This window comes from Barbatula barbatula (assembly GCF_947034865.1).
Source record: "Barbatula barbatula genome assembly, chromosome: 6".
NCBI lineage: Eukaryota > Metazoa > Chordata > Actinopteri > Cypriniformes > Nemacheilidae > Barbatula > Barbatula barbatula.
In genome coordinates this window covers 923,097-941,847 of record NC_136765.1, presented here as the reverse complement: position 1 = coordinate 941,847, position 18,751 = coordinate 923,097, and positions in this window count along the sequence as shown.

Genomic DNA, 18,751 nt, shown 5'->3' with positions numbered 1-18,751 from the left:
AGAACCGACAGACAGATGACATCAAAGTACTGCGAGCGATTTGAAAAATCATACTAAGGGGTTTGCTTTTGAATCGCACTCGGGGTTCTTTCATGTCATCTGCCTGACGCTTATTGCGGCACCGAATTAAGTCGAACGAGCCTATTGACGACTGACCACTGTGTCATGCAGCCCAAAGCCCTCCAAAAACATGCATGTTGCTAGCAAAAAAATACACAAGTTCATGTATACATATATTTATATTTAACTAAAACTATAAAAGACATTTCTGTGAATATTATTTGGAAAACAATTAGAGATGTTAGTTAATATTTTAAAGGAGTCATATGACACGGCTTAAAATAATAGTATGGTTTAATAATAGATGCAATATAATCTGTAAACACGATTTAAATAAAAAAAAAAGATATTTTCCACATACCGTGCATGTTTGTATTTCCTCTTTGCTCCGCCTCACTGAAACGCGCGGATTTGTTTTACAAACGCTTATCGCTCATCGCTGTTCTATGATTGGCCAGTTAACCAGTGTGTAGTGATTGGTCGAATTCTGCAAGCGTGTCTAATCCGGAAAATGAAGATGATCAAGCCGATACATCAACTTCACCATCGCGACTTGAGCAGGATGTAAACGATTGGTGAGGTTTTATTAAAAACTATAGCTCACTGTTTTACCTTTTATATACTAGACCATAAAGATTATAAACAAACCACCATATACATCAAACAGAGTTTGTGACTACAGCAGGGAATGGTAACATAATAAATGACGCGGGTGCTTTGACCCTTCTTTATCAATCAATGTTACGCCATGTCTCCCCACAACAAAGACAATAAACCCCATTATAACACAAAATATCTGATTATTAGCACTTATGATGTCTTTTTTTCATGTTGTGTGCGTGTCTGCATTTGCAGATCACACAAAGAATCAACATGCGCTACAAACACACCTCAAACTCGGGTTAGTCCGAGACAACGTCTTTTACGCTGAAAATATACTTACAGCCTGCAAATCTGATTTACTGGGCAAACCCCTTGGACAGAACCCCCTTGGTACCAAAGTTAGTTACAGGAGCACATGTTAGCATCTTCAACAGGACCCCCGTCTGCCAGAAAGAAATAGAGAGTGAGAGAGAGAGAGAGAGAGAGAGAGAGAGAGAGGTCATGTAATAAGCGTGTGGTTATTGATTGAATTGTCAGCAAGGCCGTGTGGGTCTTTCGTGTGGTGGACTTCAGTCCATCTGTGGACAATACAGTCGGTCACAGCTCACAGCTCCGTCTAATAAAGCGCCAGCAGATTCATATCAAGCTTCGGCTCTTTCCTCTGTGTGTTATACGTGTGTTCTGCTTCACTCCAGCGCTGCCGGATGAGATGTGCACAGCAGAGGTTAGACGTGTCATTTCATCAATGCCGTTTTCACTTTAGCTTTCAAACTTAGTCAAACTCAATGGCCTGCGAGGAATCTGATCATCACGAATGCTAAAGCAAGACTCTCAAAGCTGAATATCGTTGCTGATATTTCACCACTGCAGAAAACATGTCGTCATTACAAAAATAAATATGCTTTTACTACAGTGCTAGGCTATAGTTATAAAGCGTTTTTTCTGGATCAGTGTGAATTGGGATCTTTCCAAAATCACAAATTACATTTTAGGTTATCATTGCTGTGTAAATGTCTCCTAAGAATCTGTATGACTGTTGAAATGTTTTTTTGTGAAAATGTGAAGTTATTTTGCTTTTATCACAATTACAACAATTGATTTGTTTATTTAAGATTATTTTTTTGAAAGATTTTAAAATCTCCATATAAGAATGAAAAGACTCGAGAATCGAGACTGTCCTAGACATTTAGTCATTTAGCAGACACTCTTATCCAAAGCGACTTACAAAGAGTTCAGAGAGCAATAAGAGATATGTCATACAAAGAGCACTAATACAAAAGGTGCTAATACAAAGTTACTGGTTTCAGCATAAGCCACTAGACCACTACCTGTTGAGAGAAGAGGGTTAGTGTACTTTTTTTAATAAAATTTTTTATTTATCTTTCAGGTATTCGCCGAAACGGTGTGTTGTAAGTAGTTCTTTGAAGGTTGTGAGAGATGTGGTTGACCGGACCGAGTTAGGAAGAATTTTCCATCAGGAAGGAGTTGTGAAGGAGTGAGCGGGAAAGGGATTTAGTGCCCTTATAAGAAAGCATTACAAGGCGCCACTGGTTTGCTGAATGCCGGGATCTTGATGGGGTGTAGGAGTGAAGTAGGGTGTGAAAGTATGCCGGCGCAGATCCAGTGATAGTCCTGTAGGCAAACATCAGTGACTTGAATCTTATCCGGGCTTCAAACGGTAGCTAGTGGAGAGAGATGAACAGGGGTGTCACATGAGCCCTTTTGGGCTGTTGGAAGATGAGGAGTGCTGCTGCGTTCTGAACCAGCTGAAGTGGTTTGATAGGAGGGAGTGATAGTGGATAGACTCAACTTAAAACTACTTACAATTAATTAAAAGTGCTTTTTACACATGTAAGATAAAGAAAAACAAACATTTTAAAGCTGATGTCAGCAGCCCCCCAGTCAGGCAAACAGTGTCGAGGAACCCAATACCTCTCAGGAGAAACCAGACCCAACAAGGGGAACCAGTTCTCCTCTGGCAAAAACTGCAGCATCACTACAACCTTAACAAAAAGCTTGTCTTACTGTAGACTGGGGGGCTTAGACGGCTTAATATTGTAAAACTTAAGTTACTTAAAGAGTAACTATTAGAATGTCCTTAAAATGACATGTCATGCAGTATGTAATGTTGCTGTGTGTGAATGTGAGCAGTCTGCCAAGTTGTAAAACTGAAAGCGAAGGAAAAACAAGTCATTGTCTTGGGAAAAATTTGTCGACTCTGAATCACGTGAACGAGTTGTCTGTCGTTCTAATTTCAGTTCCGGGTCAGATTTGCGTCACTCTGTGTACTGCCCGCCTATTTTCCATTTGAGACACGCAGTAAACCAATCACAGCAGACTAGACCCTCTGACCAATCAGATCAGAGTAGGCTGACAAGAAGGACTAGAAGGATTAATCGGCGAACTAATCATTTGAGAGTCAGTCAAGAAGTAAGGTAACAATAACTGCATATTATTACCAAATGAAAGTGTTTTTACACATTGTATGTACGTAAACTTGTTACTCAAAAATAAACCCAAGTAGGACCTTAAATATCACAATATATTTACACTTCAAGTTATGATGAAAACTAAATGTGCTGTCTGATGTGACCTCTCTTTACCTGGCCAAATATGGGACTGAGGCTTCATCCACACATCCACAGATACAGCCGCCTGAGGAATAGAAAGAGAGAAAGAGAGAGAGAGAGAGAGAGAGAGAGAGAGTCGTGAAGTGAGTGAGTGCTCTCTCTCTCTCTCTCTCTCTGTCAATCTCTCTTCATGTGGATTAGAAGCACAAGCTGCAGTTGTGCCGCTCACCGCAGCGACACATCGACATGCACTTCCTCTGACGTTTAATTCACTCATCGCCCTTTGAACTTCAGTTGAGCCTAGAAACTGAGTTCAGAAGTTCAGGAACTCTGGGTGAAAGGTAAACACATCGACTCTCTTCTAAAACCCAGACTACTGGCCTACAGAACCTGAACAACATATGAATATACGTCTAAAAACATGAATATATTGCCCTCCCTATCTCACACAGACTACACTCCCAGAATGCAAGCTCATGAAAAAAGATAAAGAGGAAATGTTTCATTAAACTTTTAATTAATTCAATATAAAGACATATGTAAATATTGGTTGCAATAGTCCTCTTTATGTGTGTTGGGTTATTTTTACAATAAATGTTCATGTCATGTTAACATGCTAAATCAAGTTTCCCATGCACGTTGAGTGATGAGCACCAGGGTAAAGCGGGGACACTTGGTCAATTTAAATAACTGGAAAAATTGTCCTACTTCACCACAATTTACCCCGTCTGCAGTGTGTTTAGTTGCTGCCTATGTAGAATGTTCTACTGACATGATTTAAATACAAATGAACAGTCAGCGTTTCATTGCTCCGAGGTCACCTGATCCTTTGCGTGTCTTGGATTAAAGCTTCTGTTCGTTAATCCCAATTCATCCTTCTGTATGTGATCTTCCTCCATTTAGAAGCAAAGAGTCGAGTGCACGGCCAGCGAAAGGAGAAAATAATTTGCAATAAACGGCTGTACAGAGCAGCTTTTGTTCACGCTGGCGGCACGCGGTGAGGAGTACCTGCCAGGTGTTGAGCACCGTGACCCGCTCCCCTCTGTTCTGGGCCAGACCGAGGCCGTTGAAAGACACGGTTCTGCCCATCAAAAGCCCCATTCAGGTGGAGTCATGGGTAGCACAGAGGGGGACAGTGTCGGTCCTCGAAACGTGACCCGCCGTGACAGCAGAACCACGGGACTCGGCCGAGAGCCGCTGAAAGGTCTCGCCGCTCGGCGGAAGGCGGAACACTGCCTCTATTGGGCCTTCGGGTCTCTTCGGTCCAAAAGAGTCATAGGCCAAACAAGAGCAGAAGAAGGTGATAATAAGAGGGTGTTTGAATCATCAGAGGAAGAGGGAAAGAGATAAAAGTGTTGTAGGCTCAGGTGAGTGCTGGAAATGGATTGTCACTTCAAACATCAGATAGAAGAACAGGAGCAGGTGTGTATGCAGGTGACACGTCCGTATCTCTTCCTCTGAATGGTATTGCAAAACTCGGTGATGTTTCCTCTTCTGTTCTGAGCTCTGATGTTGACTTCATGTCAGTATCACAGCGTTACTGATGAATATATGAGAAGTGTCACAAGGATCTTCTTTCAAACACACTTCTATTTCTTTCAGCAAAACACAAATGGAGATGTTTTATTGGAAACTGAGAATAAAACCATTGGACATTTACATTTAAAGACTGAACCTGAAGGTTGTCACCGTACCGAATAAAGACAATATAATGGGATATTTGACCATCATTAAACTTAGATTAGATGATTGTATTAAGAAGTAATAATGTAACAATCATTTTTCTACATTAATTAACATCAATTTAGTAATGGATGTTCAACACAATCTCACAGGAATAATTTGCAGAAAGGATCTTTGTTTGTTTCGTTACGATTTGCTTTCGTGTCAGTGACGGTTATGTTTAGGGATGGGGTTGGGCTTTAGCATTGCTTTTTTCTCATAAGTGTAAAATTTTGTATGACTCACATCGTAGAAATGCATTCGAATTAGCCGCTTCGTAAAATTGTTCGTAAAAATGTTTAGTCGTTAGGTTTAGTGTACTGTGTAATGTTTGATCAAAATCAATTACTGTAGTTTATTGAACTTACATTACCTCCAACATAGTAGAAATCCTCAAAATGCATGTTGTTGAAAGTCAAGTTTCAAATCTGTAATAAGACAGATTTCTCAGTAAAACATGATGTTCAAGAAGGAGAAGATATAATGGTCTTGAATTTCACTTGATTGGAAGGTGAAAGGAGTCTCTGTATGACAGGTGCTTGAATGGGTTTAAATATGAAAGGACTTGATGATGTCCAGCCAAAATGAAATGTTGTTTTATAAAGCAGATTTGATTACATTTTCATAAAAACGTTGAATCATTCAGAATAAGACCAGGAGGTTGTGTTTGACAAAAGCACAGGAAGGGATTGATCTTCATTACTAAGTGATTCAAAAACAAGAATTCTTTTAGCATTTATTCGTCCCCATGTCGGTAAAAGTTTATTTGTTCTACACAACACTTTAGCGTAAGTTCTGCCGGAAAAACTAATATTACGTACTATTACATATAGATAACCAATCGTCATCTAACACTTGGAGTATGTAAGATTGTTACTTACTCAATGTTTGCGTAAGCTGATGACGTCGACATTCCACGCCATCGCCGTGATGTTCCCCATTCATTAATCCCAGGCAGGAAGTGCAAGAATCTGCAACCCTTTAGATGCGAGATACGGACAGGGCCTATGCCAAAGAACTTCATATAATATTTTGCTTTGATTCGCCGGTCGTTGTAAGTTCATCATAATTGAGAGAGAGAGTTGTGTCAACTCTGTTGACTCCAATGGAACAGTTTTTTCACAGCAATGGTGGTTCATGGAGGCTCTCATAAATTCCCAAAAGTTGGGATGAACTTGTAACCTATTTTAAGATGCTATTTATTTAGTGAATAAAACAATGAAAGAAATAAAGCATTGAAAGAGAAAACATAGTTCCAGGAAGTTATCTGAAGGATCCATGAATCACGTGACGGTTGTAAATGTTGAACTTCAATTGTCTCTCTCTCTCTCTCTCTCAACGGCTCCGGTCTTGCCTACCAAGTCTTTCTGGTAGAACCTCATTGAGAATATTTTTTTATATTTGGGTGAATGGTCCCTTCGTTGGTTAGCTTTAGTGCATTGGCTGTAATCTTGTTGCTACTGTAGGTTCACTTACATATTTTCCAGACCAGACCCAAACTATTAAACATCTTTACAGTTGATGGTTTTCTTAAACTTTGCAGCCATTCAGTGAATATTGAACAGCAGCAGCAAGTCGTCATAACCTGCAAGACCACATCATGGTGTCTCTTCCAGATGTACGAAACATAGTGATAAAAACCTTTCCCTCAATTCCATGGGGCGACCAAGACGAGCATATTTTATCGTACTGAACTTGAAAAAGGTCCGTATCGAAATGAATTTACCCGGTTCACCCATGAAAGCATAACCAGTGTCTTATTGGTTTCTTTCTCAGTTGTTGTGATCATGATCTCATTCATCTAATTTCTCTTCGCTGTGACTGAACGCCGTGCACTTTACTTACTTCATAACCCTGATAAATCTGCAGGACGCCGTCAGAGAAAATCCAATCTGTCACGCGTCCACGCCGCGCTCGCTCACCTGATGCTTGTTAATGATGATGTCGGAGGGTGGGGAAGGGGTGTCTCGCCTCTGTGCCGGCCGCTTTGTTTGCCTTCACCAACACCTGATGCTTAATTCATTAATTGACTCCAATTAACTCGAAGTACAACCGAGCTAGGTGCGTATCTTAAAGAGAGTTATGGGATATTAAAAAGAGGGGAGGGACTACATTAAAACTGACCTTTTCCTCGAAATTACTGATATTTGAGAGTTAATTCCGAATTCAATGAAAAGCATGGAGACTTTTTAGTCCTGGCGTAAAAAGCGAGCGCTCTTTTGTCAGGAGGTCATTAATTATCGTCTTTATAAATTAAATTTAGAAGATGTCAGGTCTTGATTCACAACGTATTTTAATCTGCTATCCTCGACACATATTAGCTAACACGTGCATGTGCACACAGGGCTTGTTTTCATCGTAAACTGCAAAAAAGTGATGCTAAATGTAAATAATACAATGCAACTAACCATATAATCATGTATAGTTATGCATTCATAGAATTGTCATGTTCATCATTTTGCATATTGTTGTATCTATGCATGTTTTTTTTGGTAATAAATTTGTGTTGTGTGAAGCCAGTCGAGAAGTTCTGTGAGACATCTGTGCATCCCGACCCGCACGCATTTATTTATCTTTTGCGTTTCCTTGCGCACTTTGACGAATGAGTGACAGGTTGACACCTCATTCGGCAAGATTAATAGAACGACACAATATTTACGTCGCCGAGACGGCCAATTATCCCTCCATCTATCACCCAGATTATCTTCCTGATTGAAAACTACTCGTCCATGTAATCAGAATTATTTGAAATTAGTAGGAAATTTACGGCGTCGTGTGTCATTTTTTTCGGGGCTGCTGGTAAATTAGAAATATTAGATACATAAAAGGAATGCAGGGAGAGAGGGAGAGTACGGTATAACAGAGGAAGAAATGTCCTTTATGATGTTATGTCTTTCGGCTCTTTCATCTGGACAGAATGAAAACGAATGAAACAGTATCGAGCTGCTTTGATAACCACACATATAGAAACTAACTGCTGGATGATACTGATTCATTTAGAAACCCAAGCAAACTGTTTTCTACATATATTATTCTAAATAATATAAAGAAAAAAATGTGTGTAAGACCAGGTCACAGATTGAAATGCTTCTGTTGCATGTGCTTTCCTGTATCTCAGTATTAAGAGCATTGTGTTATCAACTCAAGGTTGTGTGTTGGATCTCAGGGGATTGCAGATACATATGTATAAATGTATAGGGTAATGCAATTTAAGTCCCTTTGGATAAAAGCGTCTGTCAAATGCATAAATGTAAATTATAGTGAAATTAATGGTTGAAATAAAATAAATTCAGAAAACAAAAACTGGACTTGATGTGTCTACCGTTAGTGTTCAAATGTATTCAAAGTTACTTTGAAACATGCAAAATTGTGAAACTTTAGCTCTATAGAAATAAAAATGTATTGATGAAGAGGAAGAATGTTCCGGGGTTTTCAAACTTCAGGACCCCAAATAAGATCAATCTTTTGTGAGGGTCCTCCTTTCTACACATCCATCGATATTTTTTTTATTTCTAAAGAAACATTCAAACTCTGTTATATAAATAGTAAATGTGATGTAATAAAGATAACATATTGTTTGTAACTTTCACTTTAAGTGCAAAAATGGAAGAACCGTGAGAAAAACTCACTACAAAGATCCAAATATAAACAATTGTGGACACGTAGGCATGTAGCAAAAAAGCTGATAAACACTAACAATGATAATGTTCAGTACACTTCTTGATTTATATTTTTTCCCCAAAATGTTCAGGAGACCCCTTGCAACTGTTTTGCGGCCCCCAGAGCCCAGTTATTAGTTACTACAGTTTCCTTATAGTACTATACTATTAGTTACTATAAAAAGGTGCAGACGTAAAAAAGTCATAATAGTATAGCCTAACTCTACTATTAGTCTATTAAGTGAATTGAACAGAATCACTTCTCTTATCTATCTTTTGTAATTTCATTTTAATCGTGACGTTTCATCCGTTTAGTCCCTCTGGCATCAGAAAGCTTTTGCCGCTGAGCGTCACTTGCTTTTAAAAATAGCAAAAATTGTCACATGTAAGCATGTCTGTATGATTCAATATCATTGCCAGAGACTGTAAATAGGATTATGGTCCCGATATAGAGCTTTCACAAATAGGTTGTTTATTTTTATCTTCTTAATAGGAAGGTTGACTCCTTAAAGGGTGCCAAAATTATCCCGCAAAGCGCTGACAATGAGAAATGAAAGGTCCCTAACAGTTATTATAAGCAATATGTCTGCATTGTGCCATAACCTGACTGCTGTGCTTGCGATACCGATGAGATGACCTCACAGAGAGAGAGACAGGGACGTTTCATCTTGAGGTCCAGAAACCAAAAAGTATAATATGAATAAATATGTACATATAATGAAAACAAACCACCACTTCCAAGTGACACTGTTACTAGATAAGATTTACATGATTTTATCAAATGAAATGAAAGAAATCATATAAACGTGTAGAGGTAAAATGTATATAAATGTTTCAATTCTACACAAAAGCAAAACGCATTAACAAACTGTGTATATATGACAAACTAGCCTACAAATGTAATTTAAATATACATCTTATTGTTAGTCTTGCAGCCGATGGCTCACTGAATCATGCACATATTGTATGTGAATAACTTTGCATTGTTATTCTTCTCCATTCACCCCAGAGACCAAATTAACAGTTTAGCCACATGCGTTTCTTTGCCCTCCTCATGCCCTGAGTGGCATTTGTATTCCGATTGTCCGGGTGGCTGCGGCGCGCATTGCGTGTGAGAGACGCATGCAGCTGAAATATTGCATATGTAAATAACCCGCGCAACCAGAGGCCTGCTGACTGAAGACTTCCTGCTGCGCACACCTCAGACTTCCTGCTGCGCTCTCCACTGCGAGGTTGCGACCCGTAACGCGCCGCACATCGCATTTCTGTCTGGCTGTCCGTCCACGCCTTTTCACTGAGTCGTAAACAGAACGGAAGATCTCCACTAGTCTCTTCACTTGTTGCTGATCAACTTTGTCCGAGACAGAAAGCGATTTAATGGAACTCATTAGCATGTGAGAGTAAACATATGATGGAGGAATATTATGCATACAGGTTGTAGATGAGAATGTCGGGACGGTATTTTGAATAAATTTGTGATGAAGCGCTAGACAATAGAAATATATTCAAGTATTTGAAGTAAAAACAAAGGTCATCTACGTGTCAAGCTAACGTTTCACTTTTCCAGTACATGTTGACGGGATAGTTCACCTAAAAATGAAAATTCATAATTTACTAAACCTCATGTCATGTCAAACCTGTATGAGTTTCTTCTACAGAACACAAAAGTGATAATGAAATGGCACTGAACGCCACTGACTTCCATTGGAAGAACACAAAACCACTGAGACATTTGCTGAATTCCGGCTTGGTCTCATAGGAAATACAAACCTCTGTACACTTTTTGCAGCGCCACAACATATGATTGCTACAGTTTTAAGACACAAAAGTCCACTGGGGCGCTAATGATCCATTAGAGAAAAAGTGTCACGATTTACCGCTGAAACGATATTACAAATACTTATCATTTGTATATTTTAGAGCACCTAACCCCACTCCTGCCCTACACCTAAAACTACCCACTTCCCAGCCACATAAACACGCAACAAGGAAATGGAAATCATTCATAGGTATTTATTGCATATACTGACCAAAAACAGTATAAAAGCATTACAAACAGGATTCCAATGGCGTTTCATAACGTAAGGACACAGCTAGTCACAAGAAACACGAGAGGATATGCCATCTCACTGTGAAAGCTGACGTTCCGGTGGCAATTTTTGATATTCTACCCAGTGTTGCCAACTTGGCGACTTTCCTACCCGTTTAGCAAGGCCAGATTAACACTTCACTGTACCCCGGGCAACAATATTCAAGGGCCCCACAACCCCAGGATCACCATAATCTGGCAAAATACAGAATAAATTACAGTAATACTGTCAATATACTCAATATTTCAATAACTAACTGACATCAAATGCATTTTGATGTACAGATGTGCAAATGCTCATAGAACTACAAATGCACCACTATGTTCTCTTGTCAAGACCCCTCAGTCATTATGTTATGAAAACAAAACACATCAGCATCAGTATCATTTGGCAAAATTGACCCACTACATAGTCACAAAAAATAAATAAGCAACGACTTTCAAAGCATCCAATATTTATTTAACAACACATACTCCAAACACAAATGCATAGAATTAAATCCATTGAATCCATCTCCTAGAATCAAGTTTTGGTCCTCAGCTCATTTTAAACAGAAATCACCGTCACCTCAGTATTCAATAGGACTATCACGTTATAGTGCAATATAAACATTTAGAAATCTGCTGTTTTCTCGCAACAACAATAAACAAACAAAATTTACAGCATTTTAATGGAGCAACCACAAGGATAAAATTGATCAAATGCAGTATCATCTGCTCCTAAACTCTTTTGAACTTGTTTTAAAACAGAAAACAACCGTTCACATCACAGTTCAACAAGACAGGCAAGGGTTAAACATTTTAGTGCAATATAAACATTTGGAAATCTGTGCAATACACAATTTGAATCCTAAATAATGGGGAAGAGCATGTTTAAATTTGAAATGCTTGATTTCGTTTGGCAAACACATCTTACACAAGCATTTTTCTGGACTATGAATGTGAAACAGGGGCTGCTCACAGACTGGACGAGCGGTTCAGATGGCGGTTAGACTCGAGACCCATCACCGCTTCCCTCAATGGTCGCACTCGCAGCAGAATCCGGGTCTTAGGTTGAAGATGCTGCTGGGGGCTCTTCACTCTCGGGCTGTGAACATTAGCTAGAGCCAGCAGTGAAGAAATGTTCTGGCTAGCTGACATGTCCTCGTTGACGGACTAGTTGCTAACGTTTACTAGCGTAAAGAAATTCCCCATTTTCGGTCTATATTTAAAATTTTCTGCGTTCCTGATATCCTTCTTCCTTTTAAATTTCCGATAAGCGCTCCCACTTAGCTACTCCATGTTTGCATTTTTTGAATCGTGTTGTGTTGTAACGCTTGCCGTCACGCGACCGGCTCAGTGCACGTTGATTGGTGTTACCGCCCGCGGGGCCCTGTAGAGGTCTAGGGCCCCTGGGCAATTGCCCAATTGCCCATATAGTTAATCCGGCCCTGCCGTTTAGCGACTTATTTTAAAACAGCGACTAGCTACAAATCTAGCTACTTTCTGAATAAGCCTTTGAAACATTCTGCTTCACTTCTACTGACGCGAGAGCAGGTTTTTGCATTTGAATTTACAGCGTATGCGTTAGGTTTAGATGCGGAGGAGGGTTACAATCTAAATTGTGCATACAAAGTAATAAACTCACACAAAATACAACGTCTGATTAAATATTGTCCGGGCGCAGAAGGGATTTTTAACCCGGAGGAGACGAAGCGAATTTCCTAGTGCTCAAGTAGTTACTTTGCGTAATTTGGACTAATGGTTTGGACTAAAATGCCATTGGAGGATTCTTATTTAAAATCATGGATAAACAACAATGAACAAAGGCCTACCTATCAACGCCAGCAACACATGATCACACTGTTGTTTGTCTAGTTTGCCAATCAGCCACCAACAATTCATGCCTTCTGAAAAATCTGTTTTATTTAAATATTTAAACATAAATCATAAAATTTACCTCAGTACATTGGGTTGCCACTACTTAGGCTAATGTACATAGTGGAAACCCTGGTTAATCCTCAGTTTTACAGATGTTTGGCGGCTTTCGTAGGGACAGTAAGGGGGATGGATCGAGTCACTTTGAATCTGAGGGGGTCGTGTCCCCCCGTCCCTAGTGCCATCTGCGCCCCTTGATATAATATAATAAGGTGTTGTTAACATTACTGTTGTTGGAAATTGTGATACGGGATGGTGGTACTTATTTTGAGTTGCTGCAAAAAGTGTACAGAGTTACAGTATTTATTTCCTATGAGACAAGGTTGCTAGATTCATATACATTTGTGTTTTTGTACAATCTGTGATGTTCCATTTAGGGGTGGGGCTTCATTCCTTTTCTTAACATTGTTCATATTTGTAGGATTCCCAAGATCATAAAAATCTGTAGGAAATTGCCACCTTATAAAAGACGAACCTTTAATTAATGTAAGATCAGGTTGGTTTGTACGTCATGAAGCTGATTTTATACGGAGCACACATCAGATAACATTTAAAAAACGTTTATGGTGTTTTTTGGCAATGTAAAAGACCTACGTGAAGATTTTTCAAGAACTCTCCTCTTGCGCACCCCAATAGCAAACAGGTGCCAGTCGACATAAGGGCAAGAAAATAACGTCAGGATTTGAATTTTCGGATGAGCGAACCCTTTAATCTGAGGCTGTGTAACGGGCCGCCGTCATATCGCGAGCGAGCGTGGCGACGTGCGGGTCCGCTTCTGAGAGAGCCACTGCAGGGGATTTCTGTGGTTTTCATCTCCTTGCCTGGGGAACCTCAGTGGGTCGCAGTCTCATTTCCTCATCAAACACTTGACGAGTGATTTGGAATATTTATGAGGGGTCCAATTTAAGTTAAACATTTAACAAAAAGAAAGCAATTGAAATTATACAGCAGAAAGAGTTCAGCTCCCCGCAGGGGGCTGAAGGAAAATTTCAACTAGAAACACTCAGGTTGAATTAAAGTGAATCCAAGCGTACACTCCTGTAATCTTTATCGCTGTGGATTTAGAGGACACTACTGAGTCAATATGTTTAGAGGGACATGACATGTAAATTGTGAAATGCTCATCGAGCGATGGAGATGTTTTCAATGGTGTTAAATACTCAAACCACTGCTTTGTTGAGGCTTAGCCGTGTCACAGAAAGGTTGTGGTTTGTAAGGATAAGTACAAGCGCTTTAGCGAGATTATCCCGTTCCGATCTTTGTTGTTGGTCACCCTTGAGGATCAGAGCAGTAAGCGCTTCTGGAGGGTCACGGTATCACTCCGGCCCGCAACACTTTAACCGTCTTCCCCGAGGACTTCTCCACATCTGTGAATCCAGAAAGATAGAAGACGTCTGACTAGATTGAAGAGCATGATGGAGAAGCTGAGAGGAGGCTTTGATATTTTGAACTGTGTAAATGAGGAAATGGTCAAATTGACTCAAATCCAGATCATTTTACCTCTACAATCTACATTCATTTTACAACTCATTTGATTCTCTTTTCAATTGCAGGACAAACCTCTACAAATTCCATCAAATCTCCTGAGCTATGAGCTAGAACACTCGGAATGATGAAGACAAACATCCAAGACATCTGCTGGTGTTTGTCAACAGGGTGAAGACGTCTGACTGACTTTGTGTTGGTGTTCATCTGCAGTGTGTGGATGTGATCGATACGGCAGGGTGACTCGAGCGCCCGCTGACCTCTGGGTGGGCGCCACTATAGTCTGCTTGTTGGCAGGAGTGTCGAAGTGGCACAGATGTCTTTTTAAAGCAATAGATGTGCAATTTGCTGACACAGCCAGTGGGTTCTGCAAGCTGTCCTATTCTGGGCTGTGGGCGGATGGGCCGAAATGAGAATGGAGCTATTGATCCCTCGCGCCGGTTAAGAATGATGCACCGCGGACTATTTTGGGGGCAGAGGGGAATTCGCCGCCTTTGGGAACATTATGCTGCGTGACGTCGTCAAGCTCTTCGAAATCAGTTCGATGATATTGGCAGCGAAGCAAAATGGCTGCCACGTTTCATGACCTCTGCCGTGCCAGAAATACGTCAACAACAGCTCACCTCACCAAAGCCGAGACCCTGAGAGTCAGCCAGAGCTATAAATAACTCCAAATCAAAGTGATCTAGTTTTACACACTTCACCCTGTGACCTGTTAACATCATTTGACATTGGAGTAGATGCTAGTACATCAATATTTACTTGAGGAAAACACACTTTTGTGAAGAACGATACACTTCAATTTAAATGTTTTTCTTTAGCGCTTTTTCAGAAAACACAGTGTGCAACAAATAGACAATAAATATAAATAAAGTAAAAATAATAATAATAATATAGAACTAGAGGAAAAACAACACTTCCATATTCAGGTTTTTACCATTAAATCAAAGGTATCAAAAAAATGAGCAAAGATCTGTGGGTTTAAGCATTAAGCATTTCTTCAAATTTTCACCCAAATACTCACTGATAAAAAACTGTGTAGAATATATTTCATGTGATAAAACGAAATAAATCACAAAAAGAATCTTATAATGACGAGGCAGTGCTAAAGATTTTGTTCATGTTCATTATTTGTTACTTTATCTTTGGTGAATGAATTATGACCTGCAGATGTCTTCATGACATTTACGCTATTAAAGCCTTTTTGATGAACATCGACGACGGCTGTTTTATTGATAATCAATACACAAAATCCATAATAAATGATATAATCTATAACTGTAAAAAGTTACAAAAGACATACATTCATCTTTATTTCTGTATTGCCACATCATCAGTGTTACTGCACTGTTATTTCTATGGTTTTAGTGCGTTTCTGTGTAATCTCTGTTTCTTCATTTCTTTCTCATCTGTTCTCATTAATGTTAGGCTACTTTGCATCAATGCAAAATTGCAAAACAGCACCGTGGAAAAAAATTGGAATTGAATGTCAGGAAATGTATTTAACATTGAAAAACATTTTTGGATTTAAAGGGATACTGACAAATTCGGTCCTCATTTCCTCGCCTTCCAAATGTGTATAAATGTCTTTGTTCTGATGAACACAGAGAAAGATGTTTGTTAGAATGCTTATAACCAGACAGATTTTAAACCCCATTGACTTTTTTGGTTCTGGTGAACAAAGATATTTTGAAGAATGTCGGACGGCAAACCGTTCCGGGGCACTTCTGACTCTTATTGTCATTTTTCCTACTATAGGAGTCAATGGGGTTCAATAACTGTTGGTTCCAAGAATTTTCCAAATATCTTTCTCTGTGTTCAACCAAACAAAGACATTCATACAGGTTTGGAACAACTCGAGGGATTTTTGGGTGAATTGTCCCTTGATAAGTCAAAAGAAGTGTGTATGCAGTAATGTGTCAGACACGCGTGTGTGCGCCTGACCACAACTGGCAGGTTCAGCCATCGGCATCTGAGCACACGAGCAGCAGACGCCTCGGGCTTTCTCTCTACATGTGACTGCTCACGGTAGACATTAAGCGGTTAATGCTGAACTAGTTTAGTGATATCACATGCCGGGTTATTGAGCAAATCCTCCTCAGTGTGGGTGGTTGAGCTTTAGATGCGTATCCGCACCAGTCTAAACTCATTCATGGACCTTCTCGGTCTTAAACAAACATTGTGAAATCAGTCACAAGAATATGAATGCATTCCAGAAAAAACTTTCCACATTAGCATGGCTTAAGAGCACAGATGACGGTGGACGCGTGTCGATGAAATGAGCTGATAGAAGCACCACGAGGAAAGGTCACACTTGAGCTTTTTTTGAAGGGTTGATGCAAAAATTCGTGGGGCATAATGATCAAATGCTTTGAGTCGACTGTACTGTATTCCAGACACATTTCTATCAGTTTGTGTGTTCCCTGAGATTCAAACCCACAACCTTTGTGCTGCACTTTACACAACGATCCACCAACTGAGCTACAGGAACATGATTTCAAGATGAGAAATTAAGCTACCTATGTTAATAAAAGCCTCTTGTGCTTGTATTAATTTTATGCTCATTTCTAATATATAAACAAATTTCTATTTTAAATCTTGACTAGTGATGAAATGCTATAATTTATAAAGAGGTTAAAATAAAATACAAATGTTATGAGTAAATCCCGTCACACCATCCTTTACAGCACATCCCCAACCTCGGCCAAATAAACTGAGTTTACTCAGGCCTTCATAATTTAAACAATGCAAACCTTTTAATAAATAGAGGTAAAAAATAATTTCCTTTTTTTATTTCAAGCAAATGTTCTCTTATTTGAATAATATACTGTAGATATTAGTTGGCACTGCTAGCCTCGTGGTTAGTGCAGCGACCGGTTTTGATTCCGGACTCAGACGGTCATTTGCCGATCTTGCCACCCAACGCTTTCCCTACTGTCATAGCTTTTTATTCAAGCGATCTGCTAAATGACTAAATCTTAGAAAAGGCATAAAATATATATATAATTATATTAAAAATAACAATATAAATATACAAAATAATTACATTGACATTAACGCATTTGAAACACATTGAGCCTCAAACCACTTGATCTTCAAGACCGTCCAATAACATAACAGTCTTAAATACATCCCCTCAATATGTTTAAACACATTTCCCAGAATTCCACAGGAATCAGTGCATGAAATTATTGTGTCTGGAACTGCTAACACCTCAGTGATGAATATCCAGTTCATGTACACATATACACCTCAGGTCTTCATAATCCCCATTTGTGTCCGTGTAATTCAGACATTGTATGAAAATGGTGAGATATTTGACAGTGACTGCCAAACGAAATCTCCATTGGCCTGTAATATCTCTCTGCATGTGGCCCTGGCTTGTTGAAATGACATGCTTTTTATTCAAGCGCTGTGTAAAACATCAATGCGAATAACAATTGTGAACCTCGGTCATTCTCACGCTGAGCAGTCCATTAACAGGACAGACAGAGAACCGTCTTGAAAAGAGCCGCCACACACCCAAGCGCTTGTTTGGATGGATCAGACCCTCTGCCCCTAAAATCTGAACGCTTGGAGGAAAGAGAAGAACACCAGGACCTGGGAGGAGGGCGTGACACGAGCATCAGGGATCCGCAAGCATCGTCGCTCTGAACAGCCCCAGTTACAGGAGAAATTACGGCCGGGGAGAGGGGCTAATAACTGTTATTAACCCCACACGGACGTCGCGCCACGGTAACGAAGTCCTGCCGTCAGAGTTCTGAGGTGCGACGCCGAGCCACTCGCCCCCTAGGAGACGCTAACTTATTAAAATAATGAATTAGCCCACCAGATTACTGGAGCCTGCGGCAAAGGCAATTATCCCTCTCCAAATCCCCGGCCGGGGCTCCCCGACGCTGCCATAAAACAAGCGCTCGCAAAGAGCGACAACAGAAAGGCCCGTCGCAATGAAAAGGCTGTTAATTAGGACCTCTCCCACTGCGGGCGGCCCTTTACTGCCGACACAACACCAGACCGCCACGAAGAAGAAGAGACGCTGTCTGAAACTGTCGGGAGCGGCGAGGAGGAGCCATGCCAGGACATCATCAAAAAGGAGCGGAATCGTAGAGGTGATTGAGAACAAAACCAGTCACGTCCCGTAATAACGTTCACTCGGAATGGGTGTGTGTGTGTGTGTGGTCGGGCTAAACATCATACAATCATCTGCACAAATCTCAATCTCATATCATCGGATGTCTAATAAAGATGCTGGCTTTACATTGATGCTGTAGAGAACCCTTTTTGGTTCCCCAGAGAACCTTTCACACAAAGGTTCTTAAAGAATCAAATGAAGTTTTGGATGTCGTACGGTGATGGGTCTGCGCAGTGCAGAACACGCCATTGACACGGTTACATCGACACGGCACACTTTATGAAGCATTTAGCAGATCCTCGCGGCTCGAAGCTCTTGTGAGTCCCGGACTGCCCGTGAAGCACAATCAAACCCTCTCAGACATTAGCCAGACATGGATGGGAATATTAAAGAGTTCCCTTACGGCAGAGTTCTCCGGTGAAGGGAACATTCGTTTATAATCAGAGGGAGATTCACTTCTGTGTGTTTAAACTCTCTGCTGAACCCTCTAGAATACCTTGAGATGCTGACCGTC